General features: G+C 35.9%; 1 long non-coding RNA gene across 1 annotated transcript; it reads right to left on the bottom strand.

The window, feature by feature from the left end:
• Positions 1-3,081: 3,081 nt before the first annotated feature.
• On the bottom strand, positions 3,082-8,736 carry LOC148698643 (uncharacterized). The gene is made up of 2 exons (XR_015955949.1): positions 3,887-8,736; positions 3,082-3,597 (listed from the first exon to the last, which is right to left on the bottom strand). It is a non-coding gene; the product is annotated as an uncharacterized LOC148698643 (long non-coding RNA).
• Positions 8,737-12,341: the final 3,605 nt, after the last annotated feature.

The raw sequence follows: 12,341 nt of genomic DNA, 5'->3' as shown, positions 1-12,341 counted from the left end.
TCTTTCGGTACTCTTTCGGTAATAGTGAAAAAAAACTTCGAGTATTTGCCTTCCAACCCGTCAACTTTTGTTTAACCTTTTTAATTAATTCATTTGCATTAACAGGATCTTTCCCAAGGACAATAGTATGAATACCTAAATATTTACCAATTGTGGTTTTATGTTGAATTTGAAGAATTCGAACTGTATCATTCCTTATTTGCGTTGAAGTATTATTCGAAAAACAAAGTGAAGATTTATGAAAATTTACATGTTGTCCTGCAACTTTGGCAAAGTTAGTTAAGCATTTGAGAATAGCCTTTAGCACCCTTAGTCGTAGCCTTAACAAATAGCAAACAATCATCAACAAACACCAAATTAGAAATTTTGAGCCCCCTCCGGGAAGAGAGAATCCCCACATGAGATTTACGGTCCTTGGCAAGTAAATTTAGTTGTCTGATAAGCGGTTCCATGCAAATGATGAAATATAAGGTGAAAAGGGGTCACCTTGTCTAATTCCTCTCTTGGGATAGAAGTAACCATGTGCGTTTCCATTTAGGAGGGTAGAAAAAGACTGTTGATGTGATACACTCCATAACTAAAAATTTAGAAGGACATAAGATGAGTCCACCCTATTCTTTGTTATAGTTTATTGGTTATTTTGGTAGAATTTTGATACTTTGTTATATATTTTCAATGTAGGACATTCAACTTCCTCTAGAGCAAAACGTGATCAAACGGATGAATTTTGGAGTGATTCCAATTGAAAGATGTTCGTAAGTCTTTCAAGATGATTATGTCAAAATTCCAAATTTTTCTACCAAGCCATTTGACCATGGTGATAAAATAGAGGCCCAGTGAGCAGCTTTCTCATATTGACGTTTTTGGACATTTTGGGTATTTTGAAGGTCAAGATGGCATATTTTGAGGAAGATCCCTTCTAAGGATTTATTGGGGACGACTTAAGCTTTCAAAAGAGACCTTTTGGAACCAAATCGGAGTTGATTTGGTAGGTCAAACGTCTGCTTTTCTGATAAATCCGAATTTCAGTTTAAATAGGAAACCTTTTATTTCCTAGTTACTTATTCTATTATGTTTCCTAGTTTTTAGAAGACCTTTTCTAGGTAGGATTTTATATTGTAGTAGTATAAATAAAGTTATTTAGTCATTAGGGTAAAGGTATAACGCACTATTTTGAGAATTTCAGACGTGTTTTCTATCCATGTTCTTAATAATATTTTGTTTTATGATTGTTTGTAACTAATTTCCGTTTGCTAGGGCGATGCCTTGAGCCTTAACATGAATATGTAGTTTTTATTTAATTGTTTATGATATTATGCATGCATACTTTGAATTATTAATCACTGTGTTTAAACTGTCTATATATCTTAATGCTTAGCTACCATTAAAATGTTTAAATAAGTAATCGGATGCAATTCGGTCGGAACGCCACCAGAGGAGTGAGTATTGCTTCTTGTGATTGATAGTTGTAATTTCACTTAGGTCGAATGTCACGTCTTAGGGGTTGCATGGTTTTTCAAAGGGTTTTTACAAAGCGTAATGAGTCATGCATGTTTATATTTGATCTGAATGCCATAGATGGGTTGCATGTTTGATATACATTCTAGCTTGAATGCCACAAGTAGAATATGCATCAGGAAAACCTCACCTTCAAAGTTGCATGTGTAATTCATAAGTGATTGGTAAAACTACATAAAATTGTTAAGGTGATGGCGGAACCCTAGTGTCCTTTTATCATTATTTTCTAAGATTGTTCCCCTTCAAATTGGTTTCTTTAATTGTTTTAATTTAAAATTCGTTTTTAATATTCTAAGTCATAAAATCAACCTTTTTTGAAACTTTGTTTTAAATAGTTAATTAAGAATTAGTTTAAATACAAATTATTCAATCAATCCACGTGGAAACGGCCTTACTTGAGCTGCTATCAACATACATGATATAAGTGTTTTTATCCCTACTTTTACAGGTGGTAGAAATTCCATCAACATACCTGATATAACTCCAATTCAGAAAATCATATTCCTTCCCAGATCCAATCTAATTCTCATTACTCCATCCTTACATTTCTTCCTTTTAAAACCTGAGAACATCTCAAGTGCGACCAAAACATTATCTGTCCAGAAGCAAAAGCTCCTTGGTTCTTGTAAATAATTTTATCCAAGAGAGGATTTAGTCTATGAATAATGATTTTAGTAATTATCTTGAAACTCACACTACATAAACTTATAGGTCTGTAGTTACTTACCACCTCAAGATTATCTACCTTAGAGATAAGAGTAATATTAGTATGGTTAATTAATCTCAAACTCATTCCATTGTAAATAAAAAATAAAAAATAAAAAGTCCCTAACTAGAGAGCCCACTGACCCTTTGATAGTATCCCAGCATTCATGAAACAAACCAACACTGTAACCATAGGGCCATAGGCATTCAGTGCTCCTATACTTTTAACAGCATAGGAAAAACGCCTTTTAAAATCTTGCACAAAAACTTGCTCCAACCCTCCACCAGTAAACCACCGGAGACCATGATCCTTTTTAATTTTGAAAATTTCATTCCCTTTTTTCCTTACTGTAGCTTTTGTTTGGAAGTACCTTGTGTTTTGATCTCTAAACTTAAGCCAATTCACTTTCGCCTTCTGAGCCACATAATCTCTTCTTGCTTTAGCACTTGCTGCAACTCATTTTTGAGGTGTAATTTCAAATCTAAATAATGCATTCGAATTATTCATATTCTTTTCCTGAATGTCAGTAATTTTCAAAAGAAGATCTTTTTTGTCATTAACATTTCCATAAGTGATTTTATTCCAATTACCAAGTACTTGAAAGTTCCCGCACAGGATCTAAACTAATCTCTAGGTAATATCCCATCGTCACCACTTCCAAGAATCATTAACAAACGTTTTAAAATCAGGGTGATGAAGCCACACTGCTTCAAATTGAAATTATCCATATCTTTTATTCTTGAAAACTTCATTACTTGGAAGGAAAATGAGACTATGATCTGAACCAAAAATAGGGTAACCAGGAAGCTTTGCATCCTTAAAAAGTATTTATCCAGCTAGGATTAACTAAGGCTCTATATATCCAACCTTTCAAATACTACATAAATGTCTCCATGACCATTAGACCAAGTAAATGGCACTCCCGAAGCATGGAGAGAAATTAGATTCTAATCATTCATGAAGTTGATAAAATTAGTCATATCTACGGTGGTATTCCTAACACCTCCAAGCTTTTCATCTAATGATAAGCATAAACAAACGTAAGAAAATGGATATGATCATACTCAAATCTTGAACCTGGCAATGAATAAATCTAGAACAATGATTCATTATATTAATAGTAACTGCAGAGGAATTCCGGAACAAACACAGGCCACCGCACTACCATCAGGATTAAAATTGCTACAAAACTCTGGTCTTTCCCACCCTCTGCAGTTCCACTACCGATACACTCGTTGAAATAACTAGGTCCCTCCTGATTCACAAACTCCTTACGGATCCCCTTCCTCGGACTCATCACTCCAACTCTAGGCCTAGGTGGTGGTGGCGGCAGCAAATTTCTTTCTTCAGCCACGACAGCATCCACAACATCCCTAACAGTTGGACCTTTATCATCAGCTATCCTACTTACCTCACATAAACAATGTCTTGAACAAGCAAATTACCACAGCATATATACCAACACATAACAATGGTGTCACTATTAATTAAAAAAAAGGTTCAATTGCAAACATAAGCACCAACAACAATAATAATTTTGAACCTAATTATTTTCCTATTCTAGCAACTATACTTATCACACCACAAACAAATCACACACGTATAATTTATTTTTAGAATAGCAAACTTAGCATGTAAGACACAAATCCACTTAACCTTTACCTCATTCATTGCATCCTCATGCCTCAGAGACCTTCTCCAGTCTTGCACTAGGTCAACCCTAAGTGTCCACTTGTACTTTGCAACTTTCCCCTCTTTGCCCAAATCCCTCTGAGACCTGCCCTCCCCCATCTCCTCACTCAGTTGACGCTTCTCTACTTTCTTCTTCCACTTTGGGGCTGCCGTAGTCCACCCATCTTCCTGATGATGATCCCACCCAAATTTCTGTCAAATCTCTTCACTGTCCACCGCTTCATCATCATGCGGGACCGTAAAAGGAAAAGACTACATCACATCATTTTGCAAGGCCCCCTTCACATCTTCATCTTCCCTAGTATCCCCAGGATAGATGAGACGCTCATCTCAAACACCATCTCAGTAAGAAAACAACTATTATCCACTTCACTTTCTGCACATTCATGTCCATCAAACCTTCTTCTACCACAATAAAAACACACCTCGAAAAGCTTTTTATAACTTACTAGAATCGGGTGATCATCATCGTTATGGATAATGAGGACCTTTTCAGAGGAAAATGCAAACCCACTTCAACCAATACCCTTAACAAAAACACCGTTCAGAACCAGCGGGATCTCATCAACCTTAATGATACCACTCAAGGGTTGAGCGATCACCTTGATAATATTTTCCTCCTTATACCTAACAGGAAGCCCAGGCAGCCTCGCCCATACAACAAGCTTATCGATTGTGTCCAAATAACTGAAGTTAGGCGTCCACCTCTCCAAGTAGAAAATTTGTCCACGGACATACCATGGGCAGTTGTTAGAACACACTCCAGTGAATTCTAAAGCTAACCACTTCCTACCATAATGGTCAAGGTAGAAAGTGTGCTAACATCATTTTTCCAGAGTAGCCCTAGCTTCCACTTGATTAACCTTGCCTCCAAAGGTTGCCCAAACATATTTCCCATCAGAACTCTAGCTTGCATGTGCTCAACATTAAGAGTAGAACACAGATTGGTACTAACCCTTGTAACCCCTTGCTCCTTCTGAAGGTACCAAATGCCTTATCCACCACTACACGATCCTCCCCGGGTTGAGGAACCGGAAAAGGGTTAGCCCAACGAGGAATATATTGGTTAGAACAGATTTTGGTTTTCCTGGTTAGGTTTGAACTGAAAGCTGCAAATTGAGAGTTGGCCATTGGAAAAGAAATAGAAGGACAAAAGGATAAAAGGCTAGAAGACAGAAGTGAGTGAACCAACAGACGGCACCACCAACTTGAATAGCTGAGATTTGAAGGTATCCAACGGTCAAAAAAGGAGGCGCCTCCGCATGCAAGCTTTCTTGAAAACACTTGAAACCCCTAGATGGGATTATCATGAAGGAAAAGTGCCAACTATTGATTCTAGGACTCAACAAACTAGAACTAATGATGACATTACTCCAAAACCAACGCCGCACACTCAAGTACAACACACAAAAATAAGCACAAGAAACGAACATATACCTATCTCTTATAATTATTGAAATTAACCACCAAACAGAAATGTGCAGGCAAATTAAAATATCACATAAAAAACCGAAAATAAAATTGTAACAAAATAAAATGTTAATCAAGGCAGGCAACCCAAGTGTCACACCACTAAACTTGGTTAATCCCACGCACCGGAAACAACTTAACCTATAAAACCCTAAATAGCCTTAATATTTAGATCTCAAACACCTAAACCCAAACAACACTGGTTTCAGGGTAAGCATGCCAAACCATGACAACAGACGAATCATCTTCTAAGGATCACAAACCCTCCCTTCTACACAAAATGTACGAATTACCCAGCCCCAATTGCTGAACAAATCAAACGGAAACCCGAGCCCAATAATCAAGACAAACTAGCCCAATTAGCTCTATCTCCACTAGTTAATCTAAACTTAACACCATGGCCAACTCTACGCCACCACCACCAATAATCTTCCTTAATCACTCATCCTAATTAAACAAGGATGAAAATCATTCGATTTACCCCATAAAGGACGCCGCTGCCCCAAGACGGGGGAGACTCTCCTAGAAACCCTAGAGCCATTATTTGATGCATTCATTTGTTTAATCTAAAAACACATTTGTGTGTAACCATCTATGGTCTAGTGGTATTCCTCTTCACTTATAAGTAAGAGGTCTTAGATTTGATTCTTGCCAAAGGTGAATTTAAATCACATTATTGCTAGTTCATTGTGAGGCTAAGTCCATCCTCTCCTCCTTAGTGTAGATAATATTGTTTGTTCAAAAAAAAAAAAACACATTTGTGTTTCAAGTATTGAGAGGCTTCAAGTTATTCTAGGAATAAACAATTTTAATTATGAAACGAATAAAATTTGACATAAAATAGAATTATTCATTCATTAAAGAGTAATGAAAGGTAGATCAAAATTTTATACCAAATTTGCAAACCAAATGATATGTCATTAATACGAAATAAGCATGTTAATCAACACTTAAGTAATAATCCAATTATCAATAGCCACATCATTTGATTTACAAAATTTGGTCCGAAAATTTCGTCTCCTTAATATTATCCTTCTAAATTACATGGCAATGACATGTCAGCTGCACATAAAATGTTTAGGAATATGGTTCAAATAATATGGCTATATCCTTGTTGATGTTCATACAGACCTATGTAGATTGATTATTCATGAGAAATAGAAAAAACACAAAAGGATAGGATGACTGTTATGCTCATACATGCAATAGTTCATTCCTATCACCGTACGCAAATTATGATTGGAAATTGCCGCATTTCTTGACCCTGGATTTCCTGGAATAGACAGACTTATGTATACAACATGACAGAAAGACGCCAGACAAGAAAACATACACCCACTGCCCTATAACACACGGATATAATAGAACAAGCATGTGAATATTTTATACACACACACACACACACACACACACACACACCTCAAAATAAATAATAAAGTCTCTATAATTGAAGGCCGATTTCCATTCTAAAAATTCAAAATACTTGAAAGATTCAAGAACCCTAAAATAAAGACTAACAGATATGTATACAGCAGAAATATCTGAACAAACGAAGGAGCTGGGAAGCAACCTATACGTATATAAAAAGCTGAAGTATATATGTATATCATCAAATGAAATTCTCCCATGAAAAATATATAATCTATTATCAAGCACGTGAGAAGCCAGTAATTAAAAGAAACATGAATTCTGTATTTTTCACCTGCACAATATCCATTCCACAGAAATTCCAATCCAAAAGTGTCGGTGCGGTTAACTTCAGTTTCAAAAAGCTAAACCTATCCTGCGCAGACATGTTGCAGATTTGCAGTGCCAAGGCTCATGAGTCTAAATGTAATTTTGTACCTAACATTCCAGATGTTTGTTCGTCAATACATTTGGACTGTGATTCACTCACTGGTACATTAGTACCAATCTACAGCATCGAGTATGTATAATTTTCTTGACATTTGATTCATCTTAAACTTACATAAATATTGACAATAACAATGACGAACGATCTATACGTACGTACTAGACGCTGAAATAAGTTGGTGCCCTTAAAAATCTTTTCTCTAAACAATATTGCATTCAAGTCGGAACTATATAGTATAGCTGGAGGAGGGAGGTAGAGGGATTCAAGAAAACTTTCTGGAAATTTTGTAGTCTGGAATATTGATCTCCTTGCAATCAGATAGATCATAAATACGCACTAAATACGAACACAATGTCATCTAACAATTAACAAACAGATCACGCAATCATCTAATTACAATTAATCAACGGACAATAATGACTTGGATGATAAGAAAATCGTGACTTAGTTTGTTAGGTAGCCAATAGGAGCCTCGAGTTCATTGCATAAATCCAGTAGAATTACACATATTTAAACAGATGAAATTCAAGGGAATATCTGAAAGAAAATGCAACAAAGAATCAGCAGCAGCCTCATCGATCATCATTACGAGATAAAGTGAAAATTAAAAACTCAGATTAGATACAGAACTAAATCAGATCCCTTAATTATAAATTGTTTATACTTCCCATGAACTTTTCACCCATGAAGACGATGACCGACCAACGAACCCATTAGGCTTTAAACATCTTATTCCTTCTTCACCTCCCTTGGATTAAAAGAAGTTAGAAGAATCACACACAGAAAGAATTGAAGGGTAGTTGGTATATGTTTATATAAATCTTGAACAATAATAATGGAGAATTACTTTGGAATTTACCAAATAAAAATACATGAGAAAACTATAAGTAGAATTGCCTGGCTCCATCCTGTCTGCCTCTAAAATTTCTACCAAGGAATGGTGTTGGTTGAGTTGGTACTCTCTCTACACAAAACCTATAAGAGATCAGTTACATTCATTGATTACCACTTAATCATCCTTGGGATTTGTTTGAAAGTGACCTCTGGTCATGCCCCATTGGTTCAATGGAACGACTTCATATATAGGGTACCTACCCTTAGTTTTGAAGGGCATTTTGGTCAATGCACCTGAAATATTGGGCATTGGGTGGTGGAGAAACAAGTAGTGCTTCTTGTCTTCTATGTCCTGCGCCATTACTGATGACTTTGCTTGCCCAAAGCTGGACCCCGCCACTTATTCCTTCTTTTTTCTTCCCTTATTTTCTTCTTGCTTCTTCCCTGTAGCTTCTTTCTCTTTACAGAGAGAGAGAGAGAGAGAGAGAGAGAGAGAGAGAGAGAGACTGACTATGGGAGAAGAGAGAGGGAGATCTGGGGTTATATAGATTGGGGCCAGAAGAACCAGATGGGAAGACGAAGAAGCATTTGTTTTGGGCCATGCGGCTAAATTTGGCCGGTGAAACGCCCTTTTCAACTTACCCCTTGGTCCGTTTTCTGGTAAGACAGAAAGTGTGCTTTTCTTGTTCCATTCACTCATTTAATTATGTTATTCCCATAATTAGTCACACTATATTGCCCCAACGATTCATGCATTTTCCATGCAACTTTTTTTTTTTTTTTAACAAACGATATTATCCACACTAAAAGGAAGGAGGGGGGACTTAGTATCACAATGAGTTAGCAATAATGTGGTTCAAATTTTCCTTTAGCGAGAATCGAACCTAAAACCTCTCACTTACAAATGAAAAAGAATATCACTAGACTATAGTACTAACTGACATTTTCCATGCAACTTTAAACTATCAAGTTTGTGTGTCACGTGTAAACCCTAAAAAATATCAAGTTTTTTACTCTTGAGGAGGTGGGAGGGGGGGGGGGAGAGATTATCATCGAAATTTCATTCACAATTGTAAAAAATTATTTATTTTTCTTAATTGTTTTCAGGGAACTTTTATTAACATTCTAAAAATCTTTTTTTGCACTCCTCAAAGGTGTAATTTTTTTCTAAATATAGAAAGTTTGTGTGGAGCATAAAATAATCCCACATATCCAAGAGGCGACATGTGGACTTTATCCCGAAGAAGACAAGATTGACGTCATTAAATAGATAGGGCACACAACGACTGACTAAAGCTCCACTACTTGTCGCATGTAAAAGTCAAAAGACATGAAAGATAGGACTAATTACTAAATCTTATTTTTAATACATTCCAAATTGAAGATCAACTCAATCAAGTAAGGAATCCTCATCATAATCAATCAAGGATACCTCCATCATCATGAGATTAAAACATTAAGACATTGCAAGCATATCTAACCCTTGTATCAAATCCAAGGGTGAGTGATAATGCATTCCTTGTTCACCAGAGGAGGTGACCCAGAGAACATTTCTATATAGGGTGAACTACCGTTTTAGTCGCTGAATTATTCTCCGAGTGAAAATTCAGTCCATAAACTATTTTTTCGAGAAAATTAGTCTTTAAACTAATTAAAATTTGCTAATTACATGCCTAATATTATATTTGAAGCTATTTTATTTAATTTTTCCTCAATTTAAGTCTTGTGACTTACATGTGACACACTTTGGAGGACAGATGATAGCTTTAGAGAGTAAGTTAGAAATTATATTTGTAACCAATATGCAACATTAAGAACTTAGAGGCGAAAAAATGACAGTATCAACTACTAAAATGTGCCTTGTGATTTAAGTTGACGAAAGATTCAATAGAATAGCTATGAATATAATGGTAGGGATGAAATTAACAATTTTAAATGTATTTAGGGACTGATTTTATAGAAAAAATAGTTTAGGGACCTAATTTTCATTCAAATGATAATTTAGGGACTAAATCGATAGTTCACCCTTTCAAGATAAAACTCTATGTCTTTCGAATTCTTAATCCCAAGATATTATCTCTCCATTAATATCTTGGGAACATTATTTGCTCATTCATCCTTCGGATGACATAACCTTGTCCAATGGGAAGTCGCCATGTCTAGAAAAAACCCTACACCTAGGTCGGCCGCCTCCCTATAAATACCAATTCTCCACCAAACTTTAGTAAGCTTTTTAATATGCATACAAACCCTAAACACTCACTCTTTTTAGAGAAACTAACTTAGGCATCAAAGATCCATTGGCCGACCCCCCCTCCACCCATCCACCCCCCCCGGCACCTCGTGGGTGTGTGAGGCTTTGGTCTTTATCACAGGTGTTGATCGTTTTGTCGGTACAAATTTGTCAAGACTGAAGAAAGTGGATTTTTTGCTACCACAATTTGGAGTGCAAAATAAGAATTTTGGAGTGTCAATAACAATTCTTTTGTTTTTATTTTGGCAATATTTACTTTGAACTAGTTAATCTTGAAAAAAGGAATATGATTTTCAACCACTACGGGGTGGCACAGTGGTTGATGATGAATTCCAGGCTCGTATTTCACATGACACGAGTTGGTTTCAATTCTTGGTACTGGTGAATCACACGATGGTGGTCATAGGTGGGTGAAATGCACATGTGTGTCTTCCCAGCCCTTGAAATGATAGATTGTGGCTCAAAAAAAAAGAAAGGATAGATTGTCGTGGCAAAGCCCAGCTGGTCCCCTTTTGGGGAAAAAAAACAATATAATTTTCAAACACAACGTTTCTCATTTGTATACGATGCCATAATATTACCATGTCATTAATAACGTAATAAAAGGTATGACCACATCTAGTGTAAAATCTTTCAATTGGAATTATAATCTTACACCATGGTTAAAAATGATTAGTGAAATATTCTTATGATCGTCGCTTATACAACATACAGTATCTTCTTTTTTCTTTTTTTAAATCAAAATGACTAGTATTGAATTTTTACTGAGTTTGCTAGAAGATAAATGTTAGTAGGAAGAAGAAAAGACCTAATGAAATATGAGGGATCAACAAAAAAAGGAGTATTTTTTTTTTTTTCCAAAAGAAATAATGGGACTATTATGAATTATTCAACTTGGTATAAGTAAATAAAACAATAAAGCATAGACTGGAGGAGGAGACATATATCCATTACCGACCCCGTGGACAATGAAAGTGTGCTGGTGGTGTTGTGCCTTAAACGTCAATGATTCTCTACCAACATTTTCAAAGAAACCCATCAAAACGTTCTCCACAATATAAGACACCACAAGCGACGTGCTGTAATCTAGAAGCTCATTATTTTAGTGCTTTTCGAGTGCCCTCTACCAATGGAAACAAAAAGGCCGACGAAACAGTTTACAGCGCGCTCGATCGGCAGAGTTGAATTGTGCTTCCAGTTTGATTTACCATTCGTCTTACTCTTACCACTTAGGCTATAGTTATTTCAATTTTTCTTTACTAGGGCACTTAACAGTTAATTATGTTGTGTTTGGATGAGGGATATCAGGTACCAAACAATATAAGCTACATTAATAAGAAATGCATTACAAAACATATTTGGTAATTTAGCCGACATTAGCAAAGTTCGAATTTTAAAAATGACGAGTTCACTACCAATTTATTCTCTTACTCCTTTAGCGTATCAAAAAAAAAATGGCAACATTAGTAAGGTAAAAAAGGATGGGTTATGCAAACAAAAAAGGTTCCTATCAAAAAGCACAGGGAGAGAGAGTCACAAGATGTGTAATATGTTCTTTCAGGATTTCCTTCATAAATGGTGTCTTGACTCTTGAGTTCAATTTCAACGATGCATGTGTTAAAGAGCCGAAGGATTGCCAATAGGCGGAAGAAGAAGAAGAAGAAAACTCTCACGTCCAATTAGTTCAAGGTCATTTACAACACAGCCCAAGTATGAAAAATAATTTCAAAGAATGATTTTTATCCTTTGGTTAGCAATCAAGGGGAAAGGCATGCCACCAAAGACAGGACTCAAGTTTTTCCCCAAACCTTGATGTGAAGTGTGTTCCATCCATCCAAAACTTTGAATCTTATCCTATTTAATTCTCAGAATAAATAAACTATCGATTTTCCTTCTTAACTTTCCCTTAACTTTTTATTTTCCCCTAAAATTTTCAATTGGAAAATTAAGGACTTAACTAATTTTTTTGGCCAATTTCCTCTTGATGTTAGTTTTTTATTCATTCCATTCAA

Source organism: Pyrus communis, chromosome 2 (assembly GCF_041283825.1).
Source record: "Pyrus communis isolate YQ-2024b chromosome 2, ASM4128382v1, whole genome shotgun sequence".
Classification (NCBI taxonomy): Eukaryota; Viridiplantae; Streptophyta; class Magnoliopsida; order Rosales; family Rosaceae; genus Pyrus; species Pyrus communis.
The sequence above is the reverse complement of the archived record's forward strand: the minus strand, read 5'-3'. Positions and strand labels throughout refer to the sequence as shown.